This window comes from Sus scrofa, chromosome 13 (assembly GCF_054392235.1).
Source record: "Sus scrofa isolate SSC_HxYL_T2T_F1_AM1 chromosome 13, Sscrofa_HxYL_maternal_Yorkshire_Landrace_v2.0, whole genome shotgun sequence".
NCBI lineage: Eukaryota > Metazoa > Chordata > Mammalia > Artiodactyla > Suidae > Sus > Sus scrofa.
In genome coordinates this window covers 102132544-102152762 of record NC_139395.1, presented here as the reverse complement: position 1 = coordinate 102152762, position 20219 = coordinate 102132544, and the positions used below count along the sequence as shown (strand labels likewise).

At 36.0% G+C, this 20219-nt stretch overlaps 1 protein-coding gene and 1 long non-coding RNA gene across 5 annotated transcripts in view; one reads left to right on the top strand and one right to left on the bottom strand.

Annotated features, from left to right (window-relative positions):
* The window catches only part of LOC110256311 (uncharacterized), a 611762-nt gene that overhangs the window by 112551 nt on the left and 478992 nt on the right, over positions 1 to 20219 (bottom strand). The window lies entirely within an intron of this gene.
* LOC106508354 (uncharacterized) overlaps positions 1 to 20219 on the top strand; it is a 460477-nt gene that overhangs the window by 339676 nt on the left and 100582 nt on the right. For 2 of the 4 annotated variants that reach the window (XR_014824158.1, XR_014824155.1), the window contains one exon: positions 7252 to 9782. The exons of 1 other annotated variant lie outside the window; for it this stretch is intronic. This is a non-coding gene — a long non-coding RNA (uncharacterized LOC106508354). Of the gene's footprint in view, positions 1 to 7251; positions 9783 to 20219 lie in introns of those variants that run through there. One more of the 4 variants, XR_014824153.1, reaches the window with a different exon arrangement.

Here is a 20219-nt window from a genome sequence, read left to right as displayed (position 1 = left end):
AAATGCAAATCAAAATCACAATGTGATATCACCTCACACCTTGTAATGGCTGTTGTCAAAAGGACACAAAATAACAAGTATTGGCAAGGATATGGAGAAAAGGTAACTCTCATGCACTGTTAGTGAAAATGTAAATTGGTATAGCCACTCTGGAAAATAGTACAGAGGTTCCTCAAAAAATTAAAAATAACCATATCATCCAGAAATTCTAGTTCTTGGTATTCACTGAAAGCAAACAAAAACACTAACATGGGAAGACCCCTCTGTTCACTGAAGCATTATTTACAATAGCCAAGACATGGAAACAATCTAAATGTCCATCAACACATAAATGGATAAAGGAAATGTGGTATGTATACACATGTGCACAGAATGGAATATTATTCCACCACAAAACAAGAAGGAAACTGTGTTATCTGAAAAAAACATGGATGAATCTTGAGGGCATATGCTAAGTGGAATAAGTCAAAGAGGGAAAGATCAATACTGTACGACTTCACTTATAGTTGTAATCTATAGCACTGTATACTCCGATTCAGAGAACAGACTGAAGGTTGCCAGAGTTTGTGGGAGTGGGTGAAATCAATGATTATGGTCAAATGTCGTGGGTATGTGATGTGTATCATGGTGACCACAGTCAATAATATCATATTGTATATTTGAAAATTACCAAGTGTAGAATTTAATGTTCTCAGTACAAGGAAAAAAATGTAATGATGTGTGTTAAAGGATGTTAACTGGGTATATTTTGCTGATTGCTGCACAATATAGGATATTAAGTCATTATGTTGTATACCTGAAACTAATATGTCAATTATAACTAAGCAAAAAACATTTTGTTTTACTCATCCTTTGAGACAACTCTAGAGAACCTATAGGCTCCTAATGTATCTCCAAGTGGGATTGAAAAATGACTAAACTAGGATTTAGATTGAGATTTTAGCTTGAAATCTCTGTTCCCCATTGACTGCAAGATTGTTGTAGGCAGAATTCTAAAATGTCCCTCAAGATTACTGCTTAGTGTGTACACAAACTCTTTAATTCCCAAGAATATAGATATGATGAGCTATTACTTTTGTGATTAGGTTATGTTATAGGGCAAAACTGACTTTAAGAATGGAAGTCAGTCTGACCTAATCAGGTGAGACTTCAAAGAGACAAAATTCCTGGTAAAAGACGTTTGCAGTGTGAGTGGGATTTGACAAGGGAGAGATTCTTTTTTTTGGGGTGGGGGGCTGGTCACAGGTGTGGCATATGGATGTTCCCAGGATAGGGGTCGAATCAAAACTGCAGCTGCTGGCCTTTGCTACAGCCACAGCAATGCCAGATCTGAGCCCTGTCTGTGACCTACACCATAGCTCATGGCAATGCTGGATCCTTAACCCAATGGTTGAGGCCAGGGATTGAACTTTCGTCCTCATGGATATTAGTTAGATTTGTTTCTTCTAATATACCACAATGGGAACTTCTGAGAGGGCCTGCCGTTTTTTTTTTGTTTGTTTGTTTGTTTTTGTTTTTGTTTTTATCTTTTCTTTTTAGGGCTGCACTCGCGGGATATGGAAGTTTCCAGGCTAGGGTCGAATCGTAGCCACAGCTGCTGGCCCACACCATAGCCACAGCAATGCCAGATCTGAGCCGCTCACAACACTTGGGATCCTTAACCCACTGAGTGAGACAAGGGATCGAAACCACAAGCTCATGGTTCCTAGTCAGAATCTTTTCTGCTGCACCACAGTGGGAACTCTGAGATTCTTCATTCTTGGTTTTGAAAACAGGAGTGGAGGACAAATGGCAAGGAATGTGAGTAATCCCTAGGAAGTATCGTTCCTGAGCTGATAGCCAGCAAGTGAATGGGAATCTTGGTCCTATTGTCACAAGGAACTGAACTTGGACAACAACCTAGATAAGCTTAGAAACAGCTCAATTCAACCCTGAATTTCCAGACCAGTAGGCAGTATGACACCTTGATTTTACCCTTTAGTGAGACCCTGAGCAGAAAACCCAGACTTATGGTACTCAGACTTCTGATTTATAGAACCATGAACTAATAAATGAGTGAGTGGAGGTCTAAGCAGTAAGTTTATAGTAATTTGTAAAGCAGCAAGAGACAACTACTACAAAGATCTTTGATAAACTACATAATCATTCTGTTATCAGTAGAATGGAAGTAATAATAGTATTATGCATTTGTTTTGAGGATTAAATAAAATAATTAAAATAAAACACTGAGTTAAGTGTTCCATTATGTTAATTGCTACATCATTGTGTTGTTTTGAAGATTCAGTGAAGAGATACCTAAAAAATTCTCAGCATAGTGCCTGGTAAACCACATAACAAGGTTAATCAATTCATTATTATTATTATTTTTTTTTCTTTTTGCCTTTTCTAGGGCCACACTCACATCATATGGAGGTTCCCAGGCTAGGGGTCTAATCGGAGCTGTAGCTGCTGGCCTATGCCAGAGCGATAGCAACATGGGACCCGAGCCACATCTGTGACCCACACCACAGCTCACAACAACACTGGATCCTTAACCCACTGAGCAAGACCAGGGATCGAACCTGCAACCTCATGGTTCCAAGTCGGATTCATTAACCACTGAGCCACTACGGGAACTCCTTCGATTCATTATTGTTAGAAATGAAAAATCTTGATATAGACTCTCCTTTGACAACTTATTCCTTATATTCTTTCATTTGAAACATTTTATTATTAACTGAAAGTTAATAGCTAATGTATCATGGCCATAAGGGAAGACCTTTTTTCCCCCAGGCACCAAAGAATGGGTTATTAACATCCAACATTTGGATCTATAAGCAGGAAACTCAGATATTAGCAAGTTTCCTCTCCAAGGAAAAGGCTAATTTTGAAACAAGATTATATACCATGCATTTTGAGTGGGGATATCTCCATCTGTATTTGGGGTTCATGTATTCTTCATACAGATGACTACGACCAACAACCATATACTGAAAAAAATCCTCAGATTCTAGATTTACTATATTGGTGGGGGATAGCACTGTTTTATCATACACTTGAGGAATGTAATTTAAGGATTTTTCCATATCACCTCTATGCTTAATTATCAATTATCAAATTTCTTACAAATTATACAAAGTAAAGTCTGAATCAGAGAAACATTTATATATACACTTATTTTTATTTAACCCAGAAAAATTAGGGCATGTCTTTCACTAGGTTGTTATTCCTAAGAATCCAAATGTTAACAGCTTACTTGAAAGACAAACACGGCCAAGTAAATTTGGGTTTCTAGAGTTAAAAAAACTATTACATTAAGACTCATGATTGAGTTCACACTATGTCTCTAATGCAAGCACACATTTCAATGTCACTGTCTGCCACCTTACAATAACAGAAAACATCTGTATAATGGCCTATAACATTACACGGTGCATTACAATTAGAAATGTGCTGAAGTGGTGGATTGGGGGTTTATTTATGGTCCATGAAATAAAAGATTCTATGAGTTTCTCATGAAAACTTAATAGTTCAAGGAAATAAAATATATGAGTGCAATGATTACATTTTAAATGATATTATCACTAGAGAAACTTAGAACAGCCAAAAAGTTGAAATATTAGTGTGGAAAGAAACTCATTACTAGTTGGCTGGAAGTCTTTATTATTGGAGAAGCAAAGAATGACAGAGAATTATGAAAAACTCATCATGGCTTCTAGGTTAATATAATTTCTATAACTGAGTAAAATGTCTCTTAATTGCTCATAAAATCAAGTCTCTGAAAGTTATGATGAGAGAAAAGAGATTTAAAAACCTTTATTTATTTTTTTTTAAAGAACAGAAAATTATCTTTTGCCATGTTGCCATAAAAACTGGCAAATTTGAATAGTAGCAATTCATGAACTGTTTCTAATAGGAGTCAAAGTTACCCCACAAAAAAAATCTCCATATGTGAGAGCAAATAATTACAGTTCATGAACAACATGTACTTCATTTCCAGATTACAGGTAATTGTATACACATTTAAATTTGTTTATTTTGCATGCATAATCTCATATTCATGAAGCTAATTTAATCATTTGTACTTGATGTGTGGGAAAAATTATGGTATCTAATCATGCTCCCAGATTTCTCAAAGTTTTGCCCTGTTGTTGGAAAAATGTGTCATATCAGATAAAAAAGCTTTCATTTAACTTGCAGTAATATTTAAAAACAAAAGAATAGCAATAGTCAATGACTTTTTTGAGGTGATATGGTACTTGCATTTATTATAGAAAAATCCAATAGATTTTTATTACATTTGGAAATTTGCCATGAACTTCTATTATTGTATCCATAGAAATCTATTCTATTTAATGTCCTAAAGGCTAGATTTGTAAAACTAACCTATATTTTTTTTTCTTAATTCCACTAAAAAAATCAAAATTAAAAGGTCTACTCTTTCTGATATTAGAAGACTCTCCCCTATTAACGTTTTAAAATACAAATTTATAGAGTGAGACTGTTTTGAAATTCAGATCTTTTTGGTTGTTTTGTACTCATGATAGTTCAAAACATTTCCACAGGAGACTTATATGGTATTTTAGTACTGATTGCCGACTGGTTTTCAGAATGAATTCAGGTTTCCTCCAATCTAACCTAAAAGACACAGGAATTCTGGTAGTCCCTCCATTAAACATGCATCATTTGTGATGATTTTCCACATGATTATCCCAAATAGCCATGGAAGAGCACAGAGCTGTCAATCAACATACAATGGAAAGGCGTCAATGCTATAGTACTATCCACTGGTGATGAAGACTACACTGTCCATTTGCCTTGTAATGTGCAAGGATATGTAATCATCATGTTATTACAGTCTTTATTTCAAAGAGAATGGTAAAGCTACAGAAAAGTATCTGGATTTGGATATATAGCTCAAGAAAAAATACTTTTTTATTACTTAAAAATATTTTAAAGGGATATTTCTGGACAAATAGTGGATTTAAACTAGCCAAGCAATAACTTGAAGTTTTAAGCTTTTTTATTTTTTGGGTTGGATATCATAAACAAAATATTATTTTATGTCACTGTGGACTTCTGGATTAATTAAATGGGGGAGAATCATCTCTCTGATATTCAGAACAAAGAAAAGAAAAAGGGAGAAATATGAAAGGATGGATTAGGAAAAAATGAAAGGAGGAGGACATTAGAATTAGTTACTTTAAGATCACTTAAGAGAGGATGTAGGAAACATATGCTGCAAAAATCTCATAGTACTGTTAATCTAATACTTACCAATGTCTGCAGGAAATGTGTTAATGTATGAGAAATTAGCCAATCACTGTCCCACATCATGTGAGGCAGTAGCCTTAGGCAAGGTCTTCTAGGGACCCTATGCCTGTAGTTAAAAGAAGATGTCTTTTACACTAAAATACTAGTGGATTGGAGGTTAAAAAAATAACCTCCAATAATGATAATTATTTTACGATAATAAACTTTCAGTAAATGATTCAAGGGTCAATGATTCATTGATTCATTCCTATGCTTAAGATATCTAATATCTACTCTTAGGTCTAAATTTCCTCATAACATTTTGAAATCTCTCCTCAGACTTGTAAAATGCTTCATCATTTGCACTGTTAAACACACAACTGGAAAAAAAAGCATCAATACATATAATTCAGATGATAAAAATGATAGCCAAGAATGAGTTGACACACAACTTTTAAATATTAGGTAAATTAGATCATTCTATTCAAAATTCAACTTGCCTTATTTCCTCCCTACTTACATTTCTGATTTGTTATCCTGCTATAATTTTTATACAAAAATTAGTCTACTTTATGGGTTTCTGTTTGTCTTTTCAGATAGAATGAATATCCCTAAAGTTTTTATGTGTGCAATGACGGATGGGTTGTATGTAGAGACAGAGTGACTCAGTGCTTCATAGAATCAGCTTATAGTGAGCAGAGTGCTAACACTGGGTATACCATGCCTTTTTAATATATATATATATATTTTTATCTTTTTGCTATTTCTTTGGGCTGCTCCTGCGGCATATGGAGGTTCCCAGGCTAGGGGTCGAATCAGCTGTAGCCACCGGCCTACACCAGAGCCACAGCAATGCGGGATCCGAGCCGGGTCTGCAACCTATACCATAGCTCACGGCAACGCCGGATCGTTAACCCACTGAGCAAGGGCAGGGACCGAACCCGCAACCTTATGGTTCCTAGTCGGATTCGTTAACCACTGCACCATGACGGGAACTCCTAATATTATTTCTTAATGAGATTTAGCTACCCTTCAGTATACAATATATCATAAATTTATTCTCTAAAATTTTATTTTTCAAAATGTGAACATATCTGTTTCAACATAGGTCACCATTGTGCTTTCAGCTCCAACACGGTGCCTAATATAATAGTTTCTCAACAAATACTTAATGAAATGCATAAATAAAATACTATAGTAAGACTATCAAAAGGCAGCATAGGATTGATTAAAGAAAACTCTTAAGTGAGTTTAACAATTCATAGAAAAGAAAAATAAGAGTGGTTTAGAAAACCCTCAAGAGAGAAGGAAAATTTTTCAAGAGTAAGTGTTCAATATAATTTTACTTGTCTTTCTTCTGGGGTTCTCACTATAGGGGCTTGGGTTGCTGCTGTAGCACAGGTTTGATTCTTGGCCAGGGAATTTCCACAGATTATGGGCATGGCCAAAAAAACAAAACAAAAAATACTTTACATATCCTTCTGTAATTTTTTGGCCTTATCCCTAAATAACTTGAACTATTTTTTTTTAACCAAGAATTTTTCTTTAATTGATCCAAATTTTTATTGAAGTAAACCTAGAAAATCAGTTTTGTGAATAGAGGATGATATCAGTTCTTATTTAATATAAGTTAAGAGTAGAGTAGGCATATGTGGTAGAGTAAAATAGGCATACATGCATCCACTAAGTTCTAGCTAGACAGTCCTGAGCGTGATGCAGATTGTCAAGTGTTAGATATATGTTAAAAATAAGCTAAGGTCAACAACAAGGTCCTACAGGATACCACAGGGAACCATATTCAATATCCTGAGATAAATCATAATGGAAAAGAATATGAAAAAGTGTATACACACATATGTAATTGAATCACTTTGTTGTATAGCAGAAATTAACAACATTGTAAATCAACAATACTTCAATAAAAAGTAAGCTGAGGTAAAATTTGATATTAGTTAGAAAGACTGAAAAGAGAATCATGCTGTGAGTGAATGCTCAATAATTTCAGTTCTTGTACCACAGATAAGCACCTCCTGGACAACCTCAAATCACCTTCCATTCCACAGAAGTTTGCATGCCCACACTTCAGAATGAGATTGTCAAGTACCATGCAAAGATGAAGAAGAGGATGAAATATTTACTGACATCCTATTATATGTTAAAATTCTGCAAAGTAATGAACACTTGTTCTATAATCCTTCTCTGACTCCACAGTATCTCTTCATGTATGTAACATGTCTACAGAGTGTCTGAAACTAAATATGATAGAAACAGTGGGTCAAAAATTATTTTTTATATTTTATCTCCCAATTTTACCTCTATTGTTTAACATATTATATAATCACGTGGTACAAAATTAAAAATCCAAGTGTTTTCCATGAATGCCATTCCACAACTGCATATAATAAAATTCTCCCTTCTGTCCCTGTCTCCCAGTCATTCAATTTGCCCCCAAATATTAGCAACAATTTTCAACAGATGGCAGCTTACAGTATACATTGTTCTATAAATTGCTTTCTTCACTGAACAATAGATCTTAAAAATACTCTCAGAGGAAAAAGAAAATTTAGTTAAGGAAAGTGTTTTAGTCAAGGTAAGACAGGCTACTTAATGACAAAGAAACCCCCCATAATTGTTGGCTTAAAGAACAAAGAAGTCATTTTTCATTCAGAACAGTCCAAATTGAGCCTTCCTAGTGAAATAGTAGCTCTATGCCACAGAGACTGGCAGTAACTACGCCACACATGACTTCTAAGGTCATCCTGATCATTTGCATTCTAGAAGAGTAGTGGGCAAAGAATGAAAGCCAAGGTTCAAAGCTTTTCTCTTAATCAAAAAATAAAACAGAGATTGCAAATATCCTTTCCATTCACATGCTATTGATTGAGCTTAAACACTTGACCACAGCTAACACAAAGAAAAGGTGGGAAAAGCAATCCCAGCTGGCCCAGTTTTAACTCTATTACTATGTTAGGAGTAAGAATGGATTTCACATAGCTACTATGTTAGGTGTAAGAATGGATTTTGAATAGATAGCAAGATACATATGTATGTTTATTGAATAAACAAAGAAAATTCACCCACAATTTTAGAAATATTAAAACTATTTCTATAATACCTTAGATATATTTTAGGTAAGGTTTATTGAGATTAATCTGAAAAGTTTTAACAAGGGTACACAGTAGGGTAATGCCCATCATGATTATGATATTAAGCATATCAATCGTCCAAAAATATCCATTTCCCTCTTGTACTCACTCCTCTCTCACTTGACCCCTATCCCTTAAAAAAATATATATATAATTTCTGTTACTATAGTTTGGCATTTAAAAAATTTATTACAATGGGATTGTGTAACATTTTACCTTAGTGTCTGGCTTTTTTCACTCAGAAAGATGCTTTAGATTTTCATCCATGTTTTACAATATCTCATAAGTTTGTTTCTTTTTATTGCTGGATAAGATTTACTATGATTTTTTATCCATTTATCAGTTGAGCTTTTGAGTTTTTCCTAATATTTGTTGTTACTGTTATTGTGGCAAGAATATTTAATACACAATCTAGCCTCTTAACAAAATTTTTTATTATTATTATTATTATTTTTTGGTCTTCTTAGGGCTGCACCCATGGCATATGGAGGCTCCCAGGCTAGGGGTCTAATCAGAGTTGCAGCTGCCAGCCAACACCAGAGCCACAGCAACACCAGATCCAATCCATGTCTGCGACCTACACCACAGCTCATGGCAATGCCGGATCCTTAACCCACTGAGCAAGGCCAGGGATCGAACCCACAACCTCATGGCTCCTAGTCGGATTTGTTTCTACTACACCGCAATGGGATCTCCCATAGCCTCTTAACAAAATTTTAAGTGTATAATACAGTACAGTTAAAACTATAGTCATGATGTTATATAGCAGGTCTCTGGAATTTATTCATCTTACATAACTGAAAATTTCTATCCCATGAGCAGCAACTACATAATCTCTCCTTCCCCCTGCCAGCCTCCAGAAACCACCATCCTACTCTCTGCTTCCACGATTTGACAATTTTTGATCCCTCATATAAGCAAATACATGCCATGTTTATCCTTCTGTGACTGGCTTATTTTACTTAGCCTAATCCCCTCAAGTTTCATCCATGGTGTCCCATATGGTAGGATTGTTTAAAGTTTTTGATATTCTGAACAAAGCTGCTGGGAAAATCTGAATATTGAGTGTTTTGTGACATGTTTTCATTTCCTTTGGGTAAATATCTAAGATGGTGATTTCTTGGTCATATGATAAGTATGTGTTTACTTTTTAAAACTGCTAAGCTCTTTTGAAAATGGCTCTTATGTGTTTTAATGCTATTATCAATATGTGAGAGTTTCAGTTGCTCCACATCTTTATCAACACTTATTTAGCCCACCTTTTAAAAATTTAGAAATTTTAGTGGATGTGTAATGATGGCAGTTTTAATTTCCTTTTCCTTGATTACTAATAACATTCAGCATTTTCTGATGTGCTTATTTGCCATTAGGATATCTTCTTTGATAAAGTGACACTTCAAATCTTATGTCCTCTTTTAATTTTTAGAAGATAAATTTTTAAGTGTAAAAATATATTGTTTATACCAACTATTGCTAGGATATTAAATCCTCTTGAAATTCAGTATTAAGGGCAAGATCCCATATTAATGTAAAAATAAATTCTGGCTAAATTTTGGACATTCTAATAACTTAGGACATAAAATAATACTTACATAGTAATGACAAGGTAGAATATATTTGGAAATACAACATACCAAAATGTATGGAATGTAATAAAAGCAGTTCTAAGGGAGAAGTTCACAGTGATAAAGCCTACATTAAGAAGAGAAAGGGAGGCGGAGCAAGATGGCGGAGTAAGAGGTCGCACACACCTTCTCCCACAAACACATTAAAAAAAAACGCATCTACATGTAAAACTACTAGCACAGAACATCAACTGAATGCTGGCAGAACTTAAACCTCCAAAAAGGGCAATACACTATTGACGTAACTGGGTAGAACAAAAAAAAAAAAGAGGGAAAAGGAATCAGGTTGGGACTAGCATCCCTGAGAGGGAGCCATGAAGGAGAAAATAAACTAACTAATGAAAGATCGGTTGAGTTGGCTGGGCCTCAAAGTCATGGAGAAAAGCATGGTGGCTGGACTGAGAACAGCAAAGCAGAGTGGGCACCACAAAGACCATCTGAACCAATTGTCCAGACACCACAGCCTTAGACACCCAGGCAGGGACTGGGCACTGAGACTCAGGCTCCGGAGGTCAGTCCCTGGAAGAGAATTGGGGATGGCATGAGGGGCTAAGGAACGGTGCACCACAGGCTAAGGAGGGGAATGCCACTGCAGAGGGAACCTGGGAGAAGGTCCATGCCTGCAGGAGAGGCAAGGCGCCATTGTTGGGCAGGGGAGAGGGGGAACAGCGGGCCGCCATAGAAAACTCCCTGCTCTGGAGTATGAACATGCCCACGGGCTTAGAGGGTGGGGTAGCTCTGCAGAGGCTACAGGTGACAAGAAGCCTCTTGCTCATTTAGGGGAGATTAGGTGTTGTGCAGACTACCAGTGGCCAGGAAACTATTGTGTGGGCTAAGGGCATAAGAGGGCTAAGTGCAACATGGTGCCTCTTGCACGATCTACAGGTGGCAGGGACAGAATGTGGCGGTGGTCTCAGAGGCCAGAAGGAGGCATGTCTTGTCACCACTGGGGGTCTGTGAGTGGGCTCCACCAGTGACCCCAGTCACCTCAGGGGTTGACAAAAAAGAAAAAAAGGGGCGTTGCAACCAAACACTATACACTGTTGCTCTCACTCCCCTGGGAACACACTCATCCTGCAGCTGCCACTGCCAAGCACTCTGGGTGACACCCAGACACTTGATCACTGTCCCTCCCCAACACCCTACAACTAGGAGCAACTGGTGTAGCACCTCCTGCATGGGCTAAGTGGGACAGGGTGCTTCTTGCATGGTCTGCAGACAGCAGGGGCAAACCGCTGCAGTTACCCCTGATTCCAGAGGTTGGCATGGCCCACTGACATTGGAGATATTTGAACAGAAATCACTTGCAGCCCCATTCACCTCAAGGGCACCACAGAGAAGGCCATTGTGACTGAATACTACCTGTTGGTGCTCTTGCACCCCCAGGAACATACCCACCCTGCTGTTGCCACTGCCAAACGTTTCTGGCAGTACCCACATGCCTGATCTCTGTCACTTCCCAGGATACTGCAACTAGGAGCACCCTTTACAACACCTTATATGTGGGCTAAGTGAGACAGGTTGCTTCATGCATGGTCTACAGGTGCAGGGACAAACCACTGCAGTTATCACTGACTCTAAAGATAGTCATGGCCTGCTCCCAATAGTGGTCCCTGAACAGGCACCACCTGCAGTTCCAATCACCTCATAGGAGGGCATTGTAATCAAACACAAGCTGTTGTTGCTCTCACTCCCCTGGGAACTCACGCACCCTGCTGTTGCTGCTGCCAAATGCTCTGGTCACCTTGAAAATCTGCCTAGAGCTTATTACCACTTCCCAGGGCCCTGCAACTAAGCATAGACTGTGGCACCTTCCTGCAAGTCTTTGCTGCTATTGAGAGCCCAATGACCAGGCACTGACTGCTGGCCCTACCCACTGCCTCCTTCTCCCTGAAAACAGACTGAGCATCCTGGGAACAACAGACTGCTCACACCAAAGAAAGAGACAGTAAATATTCAAACTCCCACACCAAAAATAAATAGAACCGCCCCCCCCCCAAAAATGCAAAGGGACATTCTTGCATAGAAGTAGCCTTACAAGACTATAGTTTGGCCTCCCCAAATTCACAGAAAAAGAAAAACACAAGCAAGATAAAGAAGCACAGAAACGATTTGCAGTTAAAGGAACAGGAGAATTCACCTAAAGCAGTCAACAATGTAATAGACCTCTGTAGTCTGACAGACATTAAGTTCAAAAGGGAGGTATTGAAAACACTGAAGGAATTAAGATATAATATTAACTGTAATGCAGATCCTTTAGAAAGGAACTACAAAATATAAGGAGGAGCCAAGAAAAACTAGAAAATTCATTAGCAAAGATACAAACTGAGCTTAAGGCAATAAAGTATAGAATGAATAATGCAGAGGAACGAATTAGTGATGTGGAAGATAAAATGATGGAAATCACCCAAGCAGGACAGCAGACAGAATAACAAGTGAAAAAACATGAAAGCAATATGAAATCTATGGGAAAACATAAAGCAGGCCAATCTATGCATAATAGCAATTCCAGAAGGAAAAGAAGAAGAAAAGGATTGAAAATATATTTGAAGAAATTATGGCTGAAAACTTTCCAAATCTAAAGGATACTGATATCAAGATACAGGAAGCACAGCGGTCCCCAAACAACTGAACCCAAACAGGCCCACACCAAAATATATTATAAAAAAATGGCAAAAGTTAAAGAGAAGATTCTAAAGGCAGCAAGAGAAAAGCAAAACATTAATTTTAAGGGAACCCCCATAAGGCTATCAGCTGATTTTGCTACAGAAACACTACAGGCCAGAAGGAAGTGGCAAAATATATTTAAAATGCTGAAAGGAAAAAAATTGCAACCTTGAATACTCTATCTAGCAAGAATATCATTTAAATTAGAAGGGGAAATAAAGAATTTCTCCAACAAACAAAAGCTAAAGAGTACAGCAACACTAAACCAATTCTAAAAGAAATACTGAAAGGGCTTCTCTAAATTAAAAAAAAAAAAGGAGAGAAAAAAGAAAAAAGGAAGAATTAGGAAGAGGAAACCACAATCAGAGAGCAATCACTTAAATAAGCCAGCATAAAAATATAAACATGAACATGCTAAAAAAAAAAAAAGACATCAAAATCAGACAATGTGGGCAAAGAAAGTAGAAAATACAGATTCTTTTTTTTATTTTAATGATATATTTGATCCTATATAACTATCAGGTAAAAGCAAGCAGATATACAAAGGGCTTAATGTGCTTAAAAAACAGGGCAACCACAAATCAAAACCAAACATTACATTCACAAAAACTGAAAAGTACTGAAGCATAAAATAAATGGAAACCATCCAACCCAAAAAATGAAGAAAAGGGAAACATAGAATCAACTGGAAAACAAGCTTCAAAATCACGTTAAATATGTATCTACCAATAATCACCTTAAATGTCAATGGACTAAATGCTCCAATCAAAAGACAGAGTGGCATATTGGATAAAAAAGCAAAACCCTTCAATCTGCTGCCTAGAAGAAATTCACCTTAGAGCAAAGGACACATATAGATTGAAAGTGAGGGGATGGAGAAAGATATTTCATGCCAATGGACAAGGCAGGAAAACAGGAGTTGCAACACTCATATCGGACAAAATAGACTTTAAAATGAAGTCCACTAAGGAGTTCCCATTGGGGTGCAGTAGTTAACGAATCTGACTAGGAACCATGAGGTTGCGGGTTCGATCCCTGCCCTTGCTCAGTGGGTTAAGGATCTGGCGTTGCCATGAGCTGTAGTGTAGCTTGCATACATGGCTCAGATCCTGCATTGCTGTGGCTCTGGTGTAGGCCGGTGGGTGCAGCTCTGATTAGACCCTTAGCCTGGGAATTACCATATTCCATGGGAGCAGCCCTAGAAAAGGCAAAAAGATAAAAAAAATAAATAAATAAAACAAAGGCCATTAAGAAAGACAAGAAGGACACTATTTAATGGTTAAAGGATCCATTCAAGAATAGGATATTACAATAGTTAATATATATGCCCCTAATATAGGAGCACCCAGATACCTACAACAAATACTAACAGACATAAAAGGAGAAATCAATGGGAATACAATCATAGTAGGAGATATTAACACCCCACTCACAACAATGGACAGATCCTCTAGACAGAAAACCAATAAAGGAACAGAGATCCTAAAGGACACAATAGAAAAGTTAGATTTAATTGATATTTTCAGGACATTACATCCAAAAAAATCAGAATATACATTCTTCTCAAGTGCACATGGATAATTCTCAAAAACTGATCACATTCTGGGGCACAAAGCTAACCTCAACAAATTTAAAAATATAGAAATTATTTCAAGTATCTTCTCTGACCACAATGCCATGAAACTAGAAGTCAACCATAGGAAAAGAAATGAGAAAAAACCTACTACATAGAGACTAAACAACATGCTACTAAAAAACCAATGGGTCAATGAGGAAATCAAGAAGGAAATTAAAAAATACATTGAGACAAATGATAATGAAAACACATCCACTCAAAATCTATGGGATGCTGCAAAAGCAGTGCTCAGAGGGAAATTCATAGCAATACAAGCCTTCTTCAAAAAAGAAGAAAAATGTCAAATTGACAACTTAACCCAACACCTAAATGAGTTAGAAAAAGAAGAACAAAAAAGACCTAAAGTCAGCAGAAGTAAGGAAATCATAAAGATCGAAGCGGAAATCAATAAAATAGAGATTTAAAAAAAAATAGAAGGAATCAATAAAACCAAGAGCTTGTTCTTTGTAAAGGCAAACAAAATTGACAAACCTCTGGCTAGACTCACCAAGAAGACGAGAGAAAAAACCCAAATAAACAAAATCAGAAATGAAAAGGGAGAAGTCAGAACAGATACTACGGAAATACAAAAAAGTGTGAGAGAATACTATGAACAACTGTATGCTAACAAATTTGACAATCTGGTAGAAATGGACAACTTTCTAGAGACTCACAGCCTGCCAAAACAGAATCAAGAAGAAATGAAACTGAATACATCATAAAAACATTTCCTACAAATAAAAGTCCAGGACCAGACAGCTTCACAGGTGAAATCTACCAAACATACAAAGAGGAAATAATACTCATCCTCCTTAAACTTTTTCAAAAGGTTGAAGAAGAAGGAACACTCCCAAAGACATTTTATGATGCCATCACCACCCTAATTCCAAAACCAGACAAAGAGACCACCAAAAAAGAAAACTATTGGCCAATATCATTGATGAATATAGATGCAAAAATTCTCAACAAAATTTTAGCCATCTGAATCCAACAACATATGAAAAAGATCATACACCACGACCAGGTGGGATTCATCCCAGGGGCACAAGGATGGTTCAACATATGCAAATCCTTCAATGTCATACACCACATTAACAAAAGAAAAGTAAAAAACCACATGATCATCTCAATAGACGCATAAAAAGCATTTGACAATGTCCAACATCCATTCATGATAAAAACTTACCAAAGTGGGTATAGAGGGGACATACCTTAACATAATCAAAGCCATTTATGACAAACCGACAGCAAATATAATAATGGAGAAAAGCTGAAAGCCTTTCCACTAGAATCTGGAACAAGACAAGGATGCCCACTCTCACCACTGCTATTCAACATAGTACTGTAAGTCCTAGCCAGAGCAATCAGACAAACAAAGGAAATAAAGTGTACCCAAATAGGAAGAAAAGAGGTAAAACTGTCACTGTATGCAGATGACATGATACTATATATAGAAAATCCTAAGGACTCAAACCAAAAATTACTTGAACTGATCAGCAAATTCAGCAAAGTAGCAAGATATAAGATTAATATTCAGAAATCAGTCACTTTTCTGTATACCAGCAATGAAATATTAGAAAAGGAATACAAAAATACAATACCTTTTCAAATTGCACTCCAAAAAATCAAGTACCTGGGAATAAACCTGACCAAGGAGGTAAAAGACTTATATGCTGAGAACTATGAAACATTAATGAAAGAAATTAAAGAAGATGTAAAGATATGGAAAGTTATTCCATGCTCCTGGGTTGGAAAAATTAGTATTGTAAAAATGGCCATACTACACAAAGCGATCTACAGATTCAGTGCAATCCCTATCAAATTACCCATGACATTTTTCACAGAGCTTGAACAAACAGTCCAAAAATTTATATGGAACCGGAAAAGACCTAGGATTGCCAAAGCAATTCTGAGGAACAAAAACCAAGCAGGAGGCATAACTCTCCCAGACTTTAAGCAATATTACAAAGCCACAGTCATCAAAACAGTGTGGTACTGGTACCAAAACAGGCCTACAGACCAATGGAAGAGAAGAGAGAACCCAGAAATAAACACAGACACCTTTGTCAATTAATCTTTGACAAAGGAAGCAAGAACATAAAATGGGAAAAAGACAGTCTTTTCAGCAAATGGTGCTGGGAAACCTAGACAGCTGCATGTAAATCAGTGAAACTAGAACACACCCACAACACCATGCACATAAACTCATAATGGCTTAAAGACAGATATAAGACAAGACACCATCAAACTCCTGGAAGATAACATAGGCAAAACATTTTCTGACATAAACGTTATGAATATTTTCTCAGGTCAGTCTCCCAAAGCAACAGAAATAAGAACAAAAATAAACCAATTGGACCTAATCAAACTGACAAGCTTTTGCACAGCAAAGGAAATCAAAAAAAAACAAAAAACACAACTTATGGAATGGGAGAAAATAGTTTCAAATGATGCAACAGACAAGGGCTTTATCTCTAGAATACACAAGCAACTTATACAACTCAACAGCAAAAAAACCCAACAACTCAACAGAAAAATGGGCAAAAGACCTGCATAGACATTTTTCCAAGGAAGATGTACAGATGGCCAACAAGCACATGAAAAAATGCTCAACATCCCTGATTATTAGAGAAATGCAAATCAAAACTACCATGAGATACCACCTCACACCAGGCAGAATGGCCATCATAAATAAGTCCACAAATAGCAAATGCTGGAGAGGGTGTGGAGAAAAGGGAACCCTCCTGCACTGCTGGTGGGAATGTAAGCTGGTACAACCACTATGGAGAACAGTATGGAGGTATCTTAGAAATCTATACTTAGAACTACCATATGACCAGCAACCCCACTCTTGGGCATATATCCAGACAAAACTTTCCTTAAAAAGACACATGCACATGCATGTTCACTGCAGCTCTATTCACAATAACCAAGACATGGAAACAACCCAAATGTCCATTGACAGATGGTTGTGCTAGGAAGATGTGGTATTTATACACAATGGAATACTACTCAACCATAAAAAAGAACAAAATAATGCCATTTGCAGCAACATGGATGGAACTAGAGACTCTCATACTGAGTGAAGTAAGTCAGAAAGAGAAAGACAAATACCATATGATATCACTTATATCTGGAATCTAATATATGGCACAAATGAACATCTCCACAGAAAAGGAAATCATTGACTTGGAGAATAGACTTGTGGTTGCCAAAGGGGAGGAGGAGGGAGTGGGGTGATAGGGGAGCTTGGGGTTAATAGATACAAACTATTGCCTTAGGAATGGATTAGCAATGAGATCCTGCTGTGTAGCACTGGGAACTATGTCTAGTCACTTATGATGGAGCATGATAATGTAAGAAAATAGAATGTGCACATGTATGTATAACAGGGTCACCATGCTGTAAAGTAGAAAAAAAAATTGTATTTGGGAAATAACTATTAAAAAAATAAAAATAATTAAAAAAATAAATAAAAATAAAAATGAAAACAAAAAAGAAAAGAGAAAAATATCAAACAACCTAAATTAAACTTCAAGGAACTAGAAGAAAAGAAAGAACTAAACCCAAAATTAGTAGAAGGAAGGAAATAAATGAAATAAATAATTAAAATATATTAGAAAACATTAATTAGACTAAGATCTTGTCTTCTTTTTTGAAAAGAAAAATAAAACAGATAAACCTTTAGTTAAACTTGCCAAAAAAAGATAAGACTCAAATAAATAAAATTAGAAATAAAAGAGGATACATTACAACCAATAGACACAAATACAGGAGATCAGAAGAGACTACTATGAATATGAAATGCCAACAAATTTTTAAACTTAGAAGAAATGGCTGAATTCCCAGAAACATACAACTTACAGAGACTAGATCATGAAGAAATAAACATCTGAACAGACTAATCACTAGTAAGGAGATTAAAACATTCCAAGAAAGAAAAGCCTGAGACCCAATGATTCCACTCGTCAATTTATCAAACATTTAAAAAGAATTAATACCAATTGTTCTTAACTCTTCAAAAAGTAAAAGAGGAGGAAATACTCCCAAACTCATCTATAAGGCCAGCATTATTCTGATACTAAAACTAGACAAGGATACTACAAGATGACAAAATTACAGACCAATATCCCTGATGAACATAGAGGCAAAAATCTCTAACAAAATTCTAGCAAACCAAATTTAACAATACATTCAAAGCATTATATACCATGATCAGGTGTGACTCATTCTAGGGATGCAAGGATGGTTTGACGTCTGCAAAATCAGTGTGAGATAGGACCTTAATAAATGAAGGATAAAAATTATATGATCTCAATAAATGCAAAAAGAAGCATATGACAAAACTTGACACTGATTCATGATTTAAAAAAAAAACTCTCAATAAACTAGCTATAGAGAAAACATACCTCAGCATAATAAAAACCATATGTGACACACAGCTAACATCATACTCAATGATTAAAAAAAATGAAAGCTTCTCCTCAGATCAGTTAATGCATGCTCCCACCACCACTTTTGTTCAACATAGTACAGAATGTCCCAGCCAGAGAAATTAGGCAAGGTAAAGAAATAAAACCATCCAAATCAGAAAGGAAGGATAAAACCAATATTTGAAGATGATATGATATTATATAAAGAAAATCCTGAACACTACACCAAAACATTGTTAGAAATAATAAAAAAATTCAGTAAAAGTGCAGGACACAAAAATCAATATATAAAAATCAGTTGTGTTTCAAAGTGGAATCTAAAAATTAAAACAAACTAGTGAATATAACAATAAACACACATATATAAAAAACAAACTAGTGGTTACCAGTGTGGAAAGGAAAGGGAGAAGGGGCAAGATAGGGGTAGGAGATTTAGGTGTAACTGACTATGTATAAGATTTAAAAAGCAACAAGGGTATATTGTACAACACAGGGAACACAGCCAATATTTTATAATAACTATGAATGGATGAAAATCTATAAAATTTCTGAATCACTATATTGTACACCTGAAACTAATATATATAGTTAATCAAATATAACTCAAAAAAAAGTAGGAGGTATGAGAGACCTAAGAGTGCATGTGTTGCAACTCTTAAAACTAAGAAGTGCTGGTTACCACTACTGACTTCTGCTGCAACCAGGACTTACTCCAGAAAAGAAATAAAAAAACTCAGTTGTTTTATACCCACTAAAACTATCAGACAAAACTTCATTTACAATTACATCAAAGAGAATAATATATCTAAGAATAAATTTAACCAAGGAGATGAAAGACCTGTACACTGAAAACTATAAGACACCAATGAAAGAAACTAAAGATGACACATATGAAAAGACATCCTACCCTCATAGATTGGGATAATTAATATTGTTAAAACATTCATAATACCTAAAGAAATATACAAAGTGAATGCAGTCCCTATCAAAATTACAATGGTATTTTTCACAGAAATAGAACAACCCTAAATTTTGTATGGAATCAAAAAAGTCCTCAAATATCCAAATCAATCTTGAGAAAGAATAAAGCTGGAGATGTTATGCTCTGTGATTTCAAACTATGTTACAAGGCTGTAATAGAGGAGTATGGTATTGGCATAAAAACAGACACCTATATCAATGGAACAGAATAGAGAAACCAGAACTAAATTCATGCTCATAAGGTCAATTAATCTACCACAGAGTTGCCAAGAGTGTACAAGGGGAAATACATCGTCCCTTTAATAAATTGTTTTGGAAAAAATTGGGCAATAACATGCAGATAAATCTGGATTCCTATCTTACACTATAAACAAATATCAACTCAAAATGCATGAAAGACTTGAACATAAGACCTTAAACTATAAAACAAATACAACTGCATCAAACTAAATAGCTGCTACACAGCAAAGTAAACAATTAACAACATAAAAATGCAACCTATGAAATGGGAGAAAACATT